Below are 13,074 nucleotides of genomic sequence, written 5' to 3' on the forward strand. Positions count from 1 at the left end.
CTGGCTCCTTGATTAAAGAAATTAAACAAGGGGCATTAGTAACATTGAAAGTGAATGAGATATTTCACACAAAATGCAAGAATATTCCCATTTCAAAGTAAATATTTCTGTCTAGGATATATCCTCATTGATTATGTAAAATAAATTATTTTATCCTTAGCTGATATTGAATATATATTCTCCAATAAGTTCCAACTTTAAGACAATAATGAAGTAGCCAAGATATTTTGGAACATGAAGTCTTCTATTTTCAATTTGATGCATTTCTGTCTTTCATCAATCAGTATTCTCCGTCTCTCTTCATTTTTACATTCAGTCTCTAAGACATAAGTTACATTTCCCTGAGATACTAGTTTTTTAATAAAAATACTTAGGAAAAAACCTTGAAGGTAGAATTTAAGATTCCATGGAACAGGCATTAGAATCTGTAAAGGTTTTACCTGGGATGGGAAATTACCCTGTGTGGATGGTTAGGCTGCTATAGTAACCCTGTGAGCCTTTCTATCACCGTAACTCTTGTGGAGCTCCATCTCTGTACATGGCTGGAGGAAGGATCACATTCCACTTTGAGCTTATTGCTAGTTCATTGATCCCTACTTGAGTTTCCTGAATGTCTGCCCATTTATAATACATTTATGTCCAGCTTATTATTGTGTATAATACATTTCTCATTTTAAGTACTAGCTGTGTACATATCGGCACAGATTATGCTCTTAATGTTATAAATAGAATGATAAAAGGGTGATTTAAAAACTCAGGTGTTCTCCCTCTTTTATCCTATCAAATTGAGTAAAAAGAAATAAAAGAATTAGCATTCCAGGGAGTGTGTGTTTGTATTTTTTATGCATTCATTGAATGATGGCTGGAAGGTGCTACTGTATGAGATGAAATAGGTGATAGTCCTATGAGGAATGTGGAGACTCATGTTAGCTGCTGTTGACTCAAATTCTACAGTTCTACAACACAGAAATATTTTTAGCAATCAAGAGATATAATAATTTAAAGTTTAGATACTGGTGAATTTTCTTTATCTCATTCTAATTTAAGCCTCCTCTATAAACTGAGTATTTTTATTTAGGCAACTCAATAAGAATAAAAGTTTTGAAAACGAAAATTAATTTTAAATTATATAAAGCTCATTTTAAATAAAACTAAAATTTACATATGTCAGGAGAAATATGCTAACAATTTTAAATATAAAAAAATAATATGAAGAAAAATCCCAAAATGCAAATACTATTTTGTTAAAATGATGCTTGCAAAAAGATTCATCAATCTGAGAAAACAATTGCATAATGAAGGGAGAGACACCAAATTACATTTAAAATATGACAGAATCCTGGGATCCCTGGGTGGCTCAGTGGTTTAGTGCCTGCCTTCGGCCCAGGGCGTGGTCCTGGAGTCCCAGGATCAAGCCTCACATTGGGCTCCCTGCATGGAGCCTGCTTCTCCCTCTGTCTGTGTCTCTGCCTCTTTTTTTGTGTGTCTCTCATGAATAAATAAATAAATAAATAAATAAATAAATAAATAAATAAATAAAAATCTTTAAAAACATAATAAATAAAATATGACAGAATCTATATACATAGGGTGCCTGGGTGGCTCAGAGGGTTAAGTGTCTGCCTTCAACTCAGGTCATGGTCCCACAGTCCTGGGATCCAGCCCCTTGTTAGGCTCCTGCTCAGTGGGGAGTCTGCTCCTCTCTCTCCCTTCGCTTGTGTGTGTGCATGTACTCTCTCTCTCAAATAAATAAAAACAATCTTTTAAAAAATCTATACACACAGGAAAATAAAACTATAAGCCACAAGATTAAAGATCAAGGCAACAGCCTTCATAAATGTTGGCTTTGACAATTGGGACTTTCTTTTTATTTATTGATAGCTTCAAATTTGCTACAGGGAACTCTTATATTTATGATAAATACTTGAATTTTCTATGAGTTTTTGTGGTTATGCATATCCACAGGTCCTAGGACTATTTTACTTTTATATGAAAAATTTGATATTTGGAATTTGTTCTTTTTCTGCAACTTAGTTATTATTAATTTACAGTTACTAAATTTCAGCTAATTTATTAGCTAACCTTTCATTATAATCCATGTAACTTTTTTTGAGAGTAATAGTTGTATTTGTGTACATCAAACCCAGATTTATGAAAAACAAGTTTTCAATGATGGATTATGTTTGCAAGAAGTATTTTGCTATTTAATTTTTAAAGTTTTAAATTTTTTTCTGATTAAAAAATAATCAGTGCTTTTTGCTGAAATTTAGAAACATGAAAAACATAAAGGAATTAATTATCCAACACCAAAATGGAGACACTATTAACTTTAGCTAGTCATATATTCTCAAAACCTTTGCTAAATGCATTACTAATTTATATAATTGATATACTATTATAAATGCAATGTGATATATTACTGAAAATACATAATTACTATGAAATACTGATTTTACAAGTGGGTACAGATAACAGGAACATGAGGGAAAAAAAGGCTTTCAGTAGATTGGATCTTAAGTCAGATTACACACCTCTGTCTGTAAAGTGTAGATTCTTAGGTCTTGGAGTCAGACATGTCTGGCCTGATAGCAAAATACAGATATCTAGACACTATCGAACCAAGAAGATAAATAAATTAAATGGAACCCCCTGGTCGCACTAGCCATCGTTAGGAAATTTCGATGTTTAGGGATTTAGGGATTCAGATACTTGCAGTCAAATCACAAAGGGAATTATTAAAAAATTTAATAACAATCTTTTGTCAGAAATTATGGAACATGGAAGTATGTGTGTTTGGGGGCTATAGTGAGATGTGAGGGTAAAAGCCAATGGTAAGAAAAAGAATAAAAAAGAAAAAAATATGACAGTTGGAATAATGTCATCTGGGTTATATTGAGAAGTGAGTGTTTCCAACACTGAATAAATAAATAAATAAATAAATAAATAAATAAATAAATAAATAAATAAATAAAAATCTTTAAAAACATAATAAATAAAATATGACAGAATCTATATACATAGGGTGCCTGGGTGGCTCAGAGGGTTAAGTGTAAGTATTCAAGATTGATGGTGAGGATTACGAAGCAATAAGCAAAATTTGGCTGCAGGTGCCTTCCCAAAAGCAGAACAGCTTTGCTTTCATGGCTTTCTCCACATAGAGCACCTTCTCTAATCAGAAATTTTTTTAAAGACTTTATTTGACACAGAGTATAGGCAGGGGGAATGGCAGGCAGAGAGAGGAGAAGCAGGCTTCCCCGTGAGCAGAGGGCCCAACATAGGAGCTTAATCCCTGGATCCCAGGGTCATGACCTGAGCTCAACGCAGACATTTAACCAACTGAACCCCCAGCTCACCTCTAATCAGAATTTTTTACTTTAGATTTAATTTTTCCAAATAACAGGATTATATAAAGTAACAAAAATCTCTCCTTTCTTTCACTGCCTCTATTCCACTGTGTGAGGTGGGGAAAAGAGAGAGGAAGAGAGGAGAGATTCATGGATATGCTTCCATGTGATAAATGTAGTTCTAACTCCTTTTTAACTGATACATGATATTTTTAAAAGATGGGTATGCTATAATGAACTACTCTTGATAGCATGTAGATTATCTATTATTATTCTTATAAATAGTGCTGCAATAAAAACAATGTTGAATTTTTAATTTTGTTCATAGTTACTTAGACATTTATTATTATTATTATTATTAATTTTGATTTTGAAGATTTTATTTTTTTGAAGATTTTATTTTTACGAATCTCTATACTCAACATGGGTCGAACTCACAACCCCAAGGTCAAGAGTCACAAGCTCCACCAGCTGAGCTAGCCAGGTGCCCCTGTGTGAGTCCTTTATTTTATTTATTTATTTACAAAAATAAATATTTTTTATTGGAGTTCTATTTGCCAACATATAGCATAACACCCAGTGCTCATCCCATCAAGTGCTCCCCTCAGTGCCTGTCACCCAGTCACCCCATCTCTTCCACCTCCCCTTCCACTACCCCCTTCCTTGTTCATTTCCCAGAGTTAGGAGTTTCTCATGTTCTGTCACCCTCACTGATATTTCCCACTCATTTTCTCTCCTTTCCCCTTTATTCCCTTTCACTATATTTTATATTCCCCAAATGAATGAGACCGTATAATGTTTGTCCTTCTCCAATTGACTTACTTCACTCAGCATAATACCCTGCAGTTCTATCCACGTTTATTATTTATAAGGAGGCCTGAATGTGAAATTTATGAGGCAGATGTTGACAGAATTTTTTTCTCCCAAAGTAGCAATACTACCTTATGCTCCCATGAATAATATACATGGCACTAATTTCACACTCCTCAACACTGGATAATATCAGCCATTACTGTTATTTAATTTTAATTTTACAGATGTGATGGATAAAAATGATACCCTGTTATCTTAATTTGCATTTGCCTTTTCAGCTGTGTGAATGAACATTTTAAGCTTTTTATGTTACATATTCTGAAGATTTCATGTTCATGTTGTCATTTTGCATACTGTTTTATGTTTTCATTATTAATGTACAGAAGTTCGCTAGATTTCAAAGGTATTGCATGATGCAAATGTTTGAAATATTTACCTTTAGTGTAAATTTGCAATTAATTGAATTTTTACTTATGTAAACTTCCAACCAAATGGAGGAATAGAACAATATTACATCAGAGGCATCCTCATACCACCCTCTCAATCAGTAACCCTAAGGTTAACTTTTTTTATGACTTCTATCACCTTTGATTGATTTTTTACTTCATCTAAATGAGATTACATGATACATGCTCTCTCTATATTTGATTACTTGACACTATGTCTGTGAAATTCATCCAAACTATTATTATTATCAGTATTTGTCATTTTTATTGCCAATGAATTGTATGATTGTTTCCATTGTATGAACATACAATAATTTACATGAGGCACTGTTGGACTTCTGGATGGTTTCTCATTTTTGGAAGATATAACTATAAATGTTATGAGCATTCCTATATATGTTTATTGAAGGACACAACACTTCTTACCATTGGATGTTATATTAAGTGGGACTTTTTAAACCTACAGTAGATACTGATTTAATATTAGAAACCATCAGACATGCTTCAGCTGGGATTGTCCTAGTTTACAGTCACCCAGCATTGTAAGCGTTTCTGTGGCTCCACATCCTCCTCAACACTTGTCAGTTTCCATCCTTAAAAATAGATGTGTTTTAGGGGCTCCTGAGTGGTTCAGTCAGCTAAGTGACCAACTCTTAGTTTTGGCTCAGGTCACGATCTCAAGATCCTGAGATCGAGCCCCATGTGGTTCTGCTTAAGACTCTTTCCCTCTCCCTCTTCCCCTCACGCACTCTCTCTAAAATAAATAAATCTTTAAAAAAAAAAAATATATATATATATATATAATATATATGCATTTTAGCCATTCTACTGGGTGTGTAGTTCTATCTAATTGTGCTTTAATTTGCATATCCCTGATAAGTAAAGATGGTGAACACATTTTTCATGTGGAAATTTCTTTTTATTTTTTTATTTGAATATAATTGGCATTCAATGTTACATTAGTTACAGGTGTTTAGTGTAGTGGTTCAGCCAGGCTATATGTTGTGCTGTGCTCACCACAGGTGTAGCTACCATCACCATACATCACTATCACAATACCATTGACTGTACTCCCCATGCTGTACCTTCCATCCCAATGACTTACTCATTGCATAAGTGGAAGCCTGTGCTTCCTATTACCCATTCACCCATCTTGCCCATTCCCCTCATTCTCCTCCCCTATGACAGCTATGTTTACTATCTGTATTTATGGCTCTGTTGCTGCCTTTTATTTGGAAATCTTTCTCATGAAGTATCCATTCAAATTGTTTCCTCAGTTGTTAGATGGATATGTGCATTACACACTATACATATACAGATGGATATGTGCATTTGACACTACACAAAAAATATATATAATAAAATCCTTAGTTGAATATTTATTTGCAATGATCTAATCCTTCTGATGATTTACCTTTTTACTTTCTTACTGGTGTATTTTAGTAAATAGAAGTTCTTTAATGATGTCAAGTTTTTTTATATATATGGTTAAAGATATTTCTATTTTAAGAAATTGTCTCTCTGAAAGTCATGAGATTATTCTCCTGTAAACTAGATACTTAAATATTTTAGCTTTCACGTTTGGAAATTTGATCTATTTTAAATTAAATTTTGTGTGTGGTGTGAGATAGTTTTATTTTCTTTATGGATGTTCAGTTGACCTAAAAACATGTATAAAAAAAAGACTATTAATTTCCCATTGGGTTGCGATGTAGGCTATCTGATAGATACCATATCTGTGTAAGTTTGGGTCTCCATTTCAATCTGCTGTGTTAGATTTCTGTTCTTTTGCTAATAAGCACTGTCCTAATCACGTTAGGCTTTATACTAAATCTTGATATTTGATACTGTAAATTTACTCCATTGTTCTATAATGTTTCTTTGTGTATTCTAGGTCCTATGTATTTTCACCTATAGTTTAGAATCAATATCTCAATTTATTTAAACATACTTACAAGGATATTGATTGGGATATTACTATATCAATAGATAAGTTTGGGGACAATTGCTATATAATAACATTGAGTCTTGTGATACTTAAATATTTTAATCTTTTTATTTAATTTCTCTTAGTTATGTGTTTTAGTGTTGAGAGGAAAGGTCTTGTATCATTTTTTGTTGTTTTTTCATCTTTATGACATTTTTGAACTATTGTAAATTTGTGTCCCTTAATTTTTTTCTAGATTGGTTGTAGCAACTTTGCTAAATTCACATAGCACAGATATTGCATTGAATCTGTGGTTCACTGTTAGTAGTGTAGATATCTCAATAGTACTTCCAATCCATGAATGCAGGGTGTATTCACATTTATTCATGTCTATAATTTCTTTAATCAATGTGTATAGTTTTCAGTGTGTAAGTCTTTCACCTCCTTGGTTATATTTACTCCTAAGTATTTTTGATGCTATTGCAAATGAAATTGATTTCTTAATTTCCTTTTTGGGCTGTTTATTGTTAGTATATAGAAATACAAGTGATTTTTCTTTTCATTTTTATTTAAATTCCAGTTAACATACAGTGTAATATTAGTTTCAGGTGTCAAATTTAGTGATTCAACACTTACATACATCACCCAATGCTTATCACAGCAACTGCAACTGATTTGTGTCTGTTGGTTTTATGTCCTACAAATTTGCTGAATTTGTTTCTTAGTTTCAAAAGTAGTTTTGATGAAATCTTTGTGATTTTCTACATATAAGATCATGTAGTCTACAAACATATTTTATTTCTTCCTTTCCAATGTGGATGTTTTTCTCTCCTTCTTGCATAATTGCTTTGGATTATAATTCCAATATTATGTTGAGTAGAAGTGATGGGAATGGACATTTTCCCCTTATTCCTGATCCAGAGGGAAAGCTTTTAGCGTTTCATCCCTGTAATGTTAGCTGTAGCTTTCCATAAATGTATTGTTGAAGTACCTTGCTTCTTCTATTCCTATTCCTTGTTTTTGCTTCTAATTTTTATTTTTATTGATGTATAAGCGACACACAATTTTATATTGTTTTGGATTACAACATCTTAATTCGCAATTCTATATAGTACTCTATACCAAATAAATTCAATTACCATCTGTCATCATACGTTATTACAATATTATTGACTATATTCTTTAAGCTATATTTTTCATACCTATCACATTTATTTTATAACTGGAAGTTGCTACCTTTTAATCTCCTTCATCTGTTTCACCTATCCCCCATACTCCTCCCCCCTGGCAATCATTAGTTTCTTCTCTGTATTTAAGAGTCTCTTTTTTGGTCCATTTCTGTGGTTTTTATGATTTCACAAGTAAGTGAAATCATATGGTATTTATCTTTGACTTATTTCACTTAGCATAATACCTTCTGGATCCATCCATGTTGTCACAAATGGTGATATTTCATTCCTTTTTATGCCTGAGTTATATGGTTATGTATATATATCCATTCATCTATTGATAGACACTTGGGTTACCTCCATATCTTGGCGACTGTAAAGAATCCTGAAGTGAATGTAGGGTACCTATATCTTTTCAAATTAGTGTTTTTGTTTTCTTTGGGTAAACACCCAGAATTGGAATTACTGGACCATAAGGTAGCTCTATTTTTAATTTTGTGAAGAGACTCCATGCTGTTTTCCATAATGGCTGCGCCAATTTACATTTCCACCAACAGTGCAAGAGAGCTCCCTTTTCTCCATATCATCTCCAACACTTGTTATTCTTGTCTTTTTTTTATACTGGCTGTTCCAGCAAGTGTGCAATGATATCTCATTGTGGTTTCGATTTGCATTTCAGGAATGATTAATGATGTTGACTATCTTTTCCTGTGTATTTCTGGCCATCTGTATGTCTTCTCTGGAGAAATGTTAATTCAAATCATCTGCTGCTTTATTAATTGTTTTTGTTGTTATTTGTTATTGAGTGGTGTGTTTTTGAAATATTTTGGACATCAACCCCTTATTAAATATATTGTTTTATAAATTTCTTCTATTCTGGAGCATGCCTGTCATTTTGTTAGTTTTCCTAAATTTCAGTTTTCTTAAATTTATTGAGACTTGTTTTTTGGTCTAATAGGATCAGTTCTTTATAACATTTCATGTGAATTTGAAAAGAATGTGTATTTTGCTGTTTTTCGATGGAATGATCCGTATGTATCTATTAAGTCTATCTATTCTAATGTGTCATTTAAGGCTAGTGTTTCCTTACTGATTTTATATCTGAATAATCTATCCACTGACATAAAGACCTCTATAGTTATTGTTTTGCTATTTCTCCCATTATGTCTGTTAATATTTGCTTTATATATTTATGTTCTCTTGTGTTGGGCTTAAACTGTTACATCCTCTTGTTAGAATGATTCTTTTATCATTGTATAATATCCTTCTTTGTCTCTTTTTATACTCTTTGTTTTAAAGTCTATTTTATCTGTTAGGAGTATTGCCATCAGCTTTCTTTGTATTCCCATTTGCATGATTCTTTTTCCATCTCCTCGGTTTCAGTCTATGAAAGCTTAAAGACAAAGTGAGCCTCCTGTAGGCAGCAGATAGATTGTTCTTATTTCTTTTTGCTGATTCAGTCCCTCATGTCTTTTGAATGGCTAATTAAATGCATTTCCATGTAAAGTAATTATTGATAGCTATGTACTCATTTCTGTTTTATTTTTTTAATCTATTTTCTTTTTTCTTTTTTTTTTATGATAGTCATCACCGAGAGAGAGAGAGAGAGAGAGAGAGAGAGAGAGGCAGAGACACAGGCAGAGGAAGAAGCAGGCTTCATGCACTGGGAGCCCGACGTGGGATTTGATCCCGGGTCTCCAGGATCGCGCCCCGGGCCAAAGGCAGGCGCCAAACCGCTGCGCCACCCAGGGATCCCCTCATTCCTGTTTTATTAATTGTGTTCTTGGGCAGCCGGGGTGGCTCAGTGGTTTAGCGCCGCCTTTGGCCCAGGTTGCGATCCTGGAGACCCGGGATCAAGTCCCACGTCGGGCTCCCTGCATGGAGCTTGATTCTCCCTCTGCCTGTGTCTCTGCCTCTCTTTCTTTCTCTGTCTCTCATAAATAAATAAAATCTTTTAAAAAACTGTGTTCTTGCTGGTTTTGTATTGTAATTCCTCTGTTCCTTTTTTCTTCTCTTTCTCTCTTCCCTTGTAGTTTGTTGTTTTAGTATTTATTTTTTCTTTTGTATATTCACTATAAGTTTTTTCCTTTGTAGTTACAGTAAGGTTCATATAAAATATTTTGTGTACACAAGTCTCTTGTAAGTTAATTTTGAGGGGGATCCCTGGGTGGCTCAGCGGTTTAGCACTTGCCTTCCACCCAGGGTGTGATCCCGGAGTCGCGGGATCGGGTCCCACATTGGGCTCCCTGAATGGAGCCTGCTTCTCCCTCTGCCTATGAATCTGCCTCTCTCTCTCTCTGTGTCTGTGTAATTAAAAAGTTAATTTTGAACACATTTCAAAGCTTTATATTTTTGCTCTCCACCCACATTTTATTTTCTTGATGATGCATTTATCATTTCTTGTTATATATATAGTAACTAATTGTAATTTTAATAAATTATACTACTTTTTTACCCTTCTTACTAGCTTTATAAGTGGTTGATCCCCACATTTATTGCTTATTTACCACTTCAGTCAGATTTTTAATTTCGTATGCTTTTCATTTTATTAATTAGTGCATTTGATTTTTAGCTTATATAAGTCCCTTTAACATTCTTGGAAAACTGATTTAGTGGTGATAAACTCCTTTAGCTTTTGTTTATCTGGAAAACTCTTAATCTCTCTTTCAATTCTGAATGATAAACTTGATGGATGGAGAATTCTTGATTGGCATTTTTTTCCTCTCAGCACTTAGAATGTCTCATACCATTCCCTTCTGGCCTGTAAAGCTTCTGCTGAAAACTCTGCTATAGCCTTGAGGGGTTTTCCTTGTATGTAGGGTATTGCTTTTGCCTTGTTGCTTTCAAGAGTCTCTCTTTACCCTTAACTTTTATCATTTTTTAATAATGTGGCTCAGTGTTTTTAGATACATCTTCTTTTGAACTCTCTGAGTTTCCTGGAATTGGATGTTTGTTTTCTTCAGATTAGGGAAGTTTTCATCCATTATTTCTGTTCTCCCTCTGGGACCACAATAGAGGCATTGTTACCCTCCTTGATATTGTTCCAGTGGTCCTGTAAGTTATCCTGAATTCTTTTCTTTTTTTTTTTATTTAAATGCAGTTAGCCAACATATAGTACATCAATAGTTTCAGATGTAGTTTTCAATAATTCGACAGTTGCATGTAATACTCAGCTCTTCCCATTATGTGCTCTGTTTAATGTGTTTAATTTAATCATTCAGTACCTCGTCCCCCACCACCTCTCCTTCAGCAATTCTTAATTTCTCAGAATTAGGAGTCTCTTATGGTTTGTCTCCCTCTCTGACTTTTTCCCATTCAGTTTCCCTCCTTCCCCCTATGTTCCTTTGCATTAATTATTATATTCCACATATGAGTGAAACCATATGATATAATTATATAATTATAAGTCTTTCTCCAATAGACTTATTTCTCTCAGCATAATGTCCTCCAATTCCATCCACATCGATGTAAATGGTAGGATTCATCCTTTCTCATGGCTGAGTAATATTCCATTGTGTGTGTGTGTGTGTGTGTGTGTGTGCATGTGTGTACCACATCTTCTTTATCCACTTATCTATTGAAGGACATCTCAGTTCTTTCCACAGATTGGCTATTGTGGACATTGCTATAAACATTGGAAGCAGGTGCCACTTTGGATCACTACATCTGTATCTTGGGATAGATACCCAGTAGTGCTTTTGCTGTGTCACCAGGTAACTCTATTTTTAACTTCTTGAGGAACCTCCACACTGCTTTCTAGAGTAGCTGTCACAGCTTGCATTCCCACAACCCTATAGGAGGGTTCTCCTTTCTCCATATCCTTACCAAAATTTGTTGTTTCCCGTCTTTCTAACTGTAGGCATTCTCTCTGGTATAAAGTGGTATCCCATTGTGGTTTTGATTTGTATTTCCCTAATGACAAGTGTTGTGGAGCATTTTTTTCTTGTGGGTGGCCATTTGTATATTTTCTTTTGAGAAACATCTGTTCATGTTTCTTGCCTATTTCTTAACTGGATTATTTGTTTTTGGGTGTTGAGTTTGATAAGTTCTTTATAGATCTTGGGTACTAGCCCTTTATCTAATGTGTCATTTGCAAATATCTTCTCCCATTCTGTAGGTTGTCTTTACTTCTGTGACTGTTTCTTTTGCTGTGCAGAAGCTTTTAATCTTGGTGAAGTCCCAGTAGTTCATGATTGTTTTTGTATCCCTTGCCTTTAGAGACATGTCTTGTAAGAAGTTGCGGCCTGTGTTCTCCTCTAGGATTTGGATGGATTATCTTTATTCCATCGTGTATTCTTTCCTGTTTTGTCAAAGATTAGTTGACCATGTAGTTGAGGGTCAATTTCTTAGTTCTATGTTCTCTTCCATTGATCTAGGTGTCTGTTTTGGCACCAGTACCACACTGTCTTGATGATCACAGCTTTGTAAACAGCTTGAAATCCAGCAATGTGATGCCCCTAGCTTTGGTTTTCTTTGTCAACATTACTCTTGGCTACTGGGAGTCTTTTCTGGTCCCATACAAATTTTAGGATTACTTGCTCCAGATCTGTGAAGAAAGTCCTTGATATTTTGACAGGGATTGCATTGAACATGCAAATTGCCCTGGGTAGTATAGACATTTTCCCAATATTTATTCTTCCAATCCATGAGCATGGATATTTTTCCATCTCTTTGTGTCTTCCTCAGTTTCTTTCCTAAGTGTTCTGTAGTTATTAGAGTATAGATCCTTTGCCCCTTTGGTTAGGTGTATTCCTAGGTATCTTATGGTTTGGAGTGCTATTGTAAGTGGCATTGATTCCTTAATTTCTTTTTCTTCAGTCTCATTGTTAGTGTATAGAAATGTAACTGATTTCTGTGCATTGACTTTGTATCCTGCACATTGGTAAATTGCTGTATGAGTTCTAGCAAATTTGGGGTGGAGTCTCTTGGGTTTTCCACATAAAGCATCATGTCATCTGTGAAGAATGAGATTTTGACTTCTCTGCCAATTTGAATACCTTTTATTTCTTTTTGTTGTCTGACCACTGAGCCTATGAATTCTAGTACTATGTTGAACAAAAGTTGTGATAGTGGACATTCCTGACTTAGGGGAAAAGCCCTTCAATTTTTCCCCATTGAGAATGTTATTCACTGTCGGCTTTTTATAGATGCTTTTATGATATTGAGGTACGTTCCTTCTGTTCCTACACTGTGGAGAGTTTTAATCAAGAAAGGATGCTGTAGTTCATCAAATGCTTTTTCTGCATCAGTTGAGATCATATGTTTCTTTTCTTTATTAATGTGATCTATCATGTTGATTCATTTGCAAATTTAAGCCACCTTTGCATCACAGGAAAAAAATCCCACTTGGTTGAGATGAATAACCCTTTTAATGT

General features: G+C 34.2%; 1 protein-coding gene across 1 annotated transcript in view; it reads right to left on the reverse strand.

Moving 5' to 3' along the window:
* Positions 1-13,074, reverse strand: part of LOC144302912 (olfactory receptor 4F3/4F16/4F29-like) — a 113,063-nt gene that overhangs the window by 52,766 nt on the left and 47,223 nt on the right. The gene's annotated exons all lie outside the window — the stretch shown is intronic.

Source organism: Canis aureus, chromosome 32 (assembly GCF_053574225.1).
Source record: "Canis aureus isolate CA01 chromosome 32, VMU_Caureus_v.1.0, whole genome shotgun sequence".
In the NCBI taxonomy this organism is placed as follows: domain Eukaryota; kingdom Metazoa; phylum Chordata; class Mammalia; order Carnivora; family Canidae; genus Canis; species Canis aureus.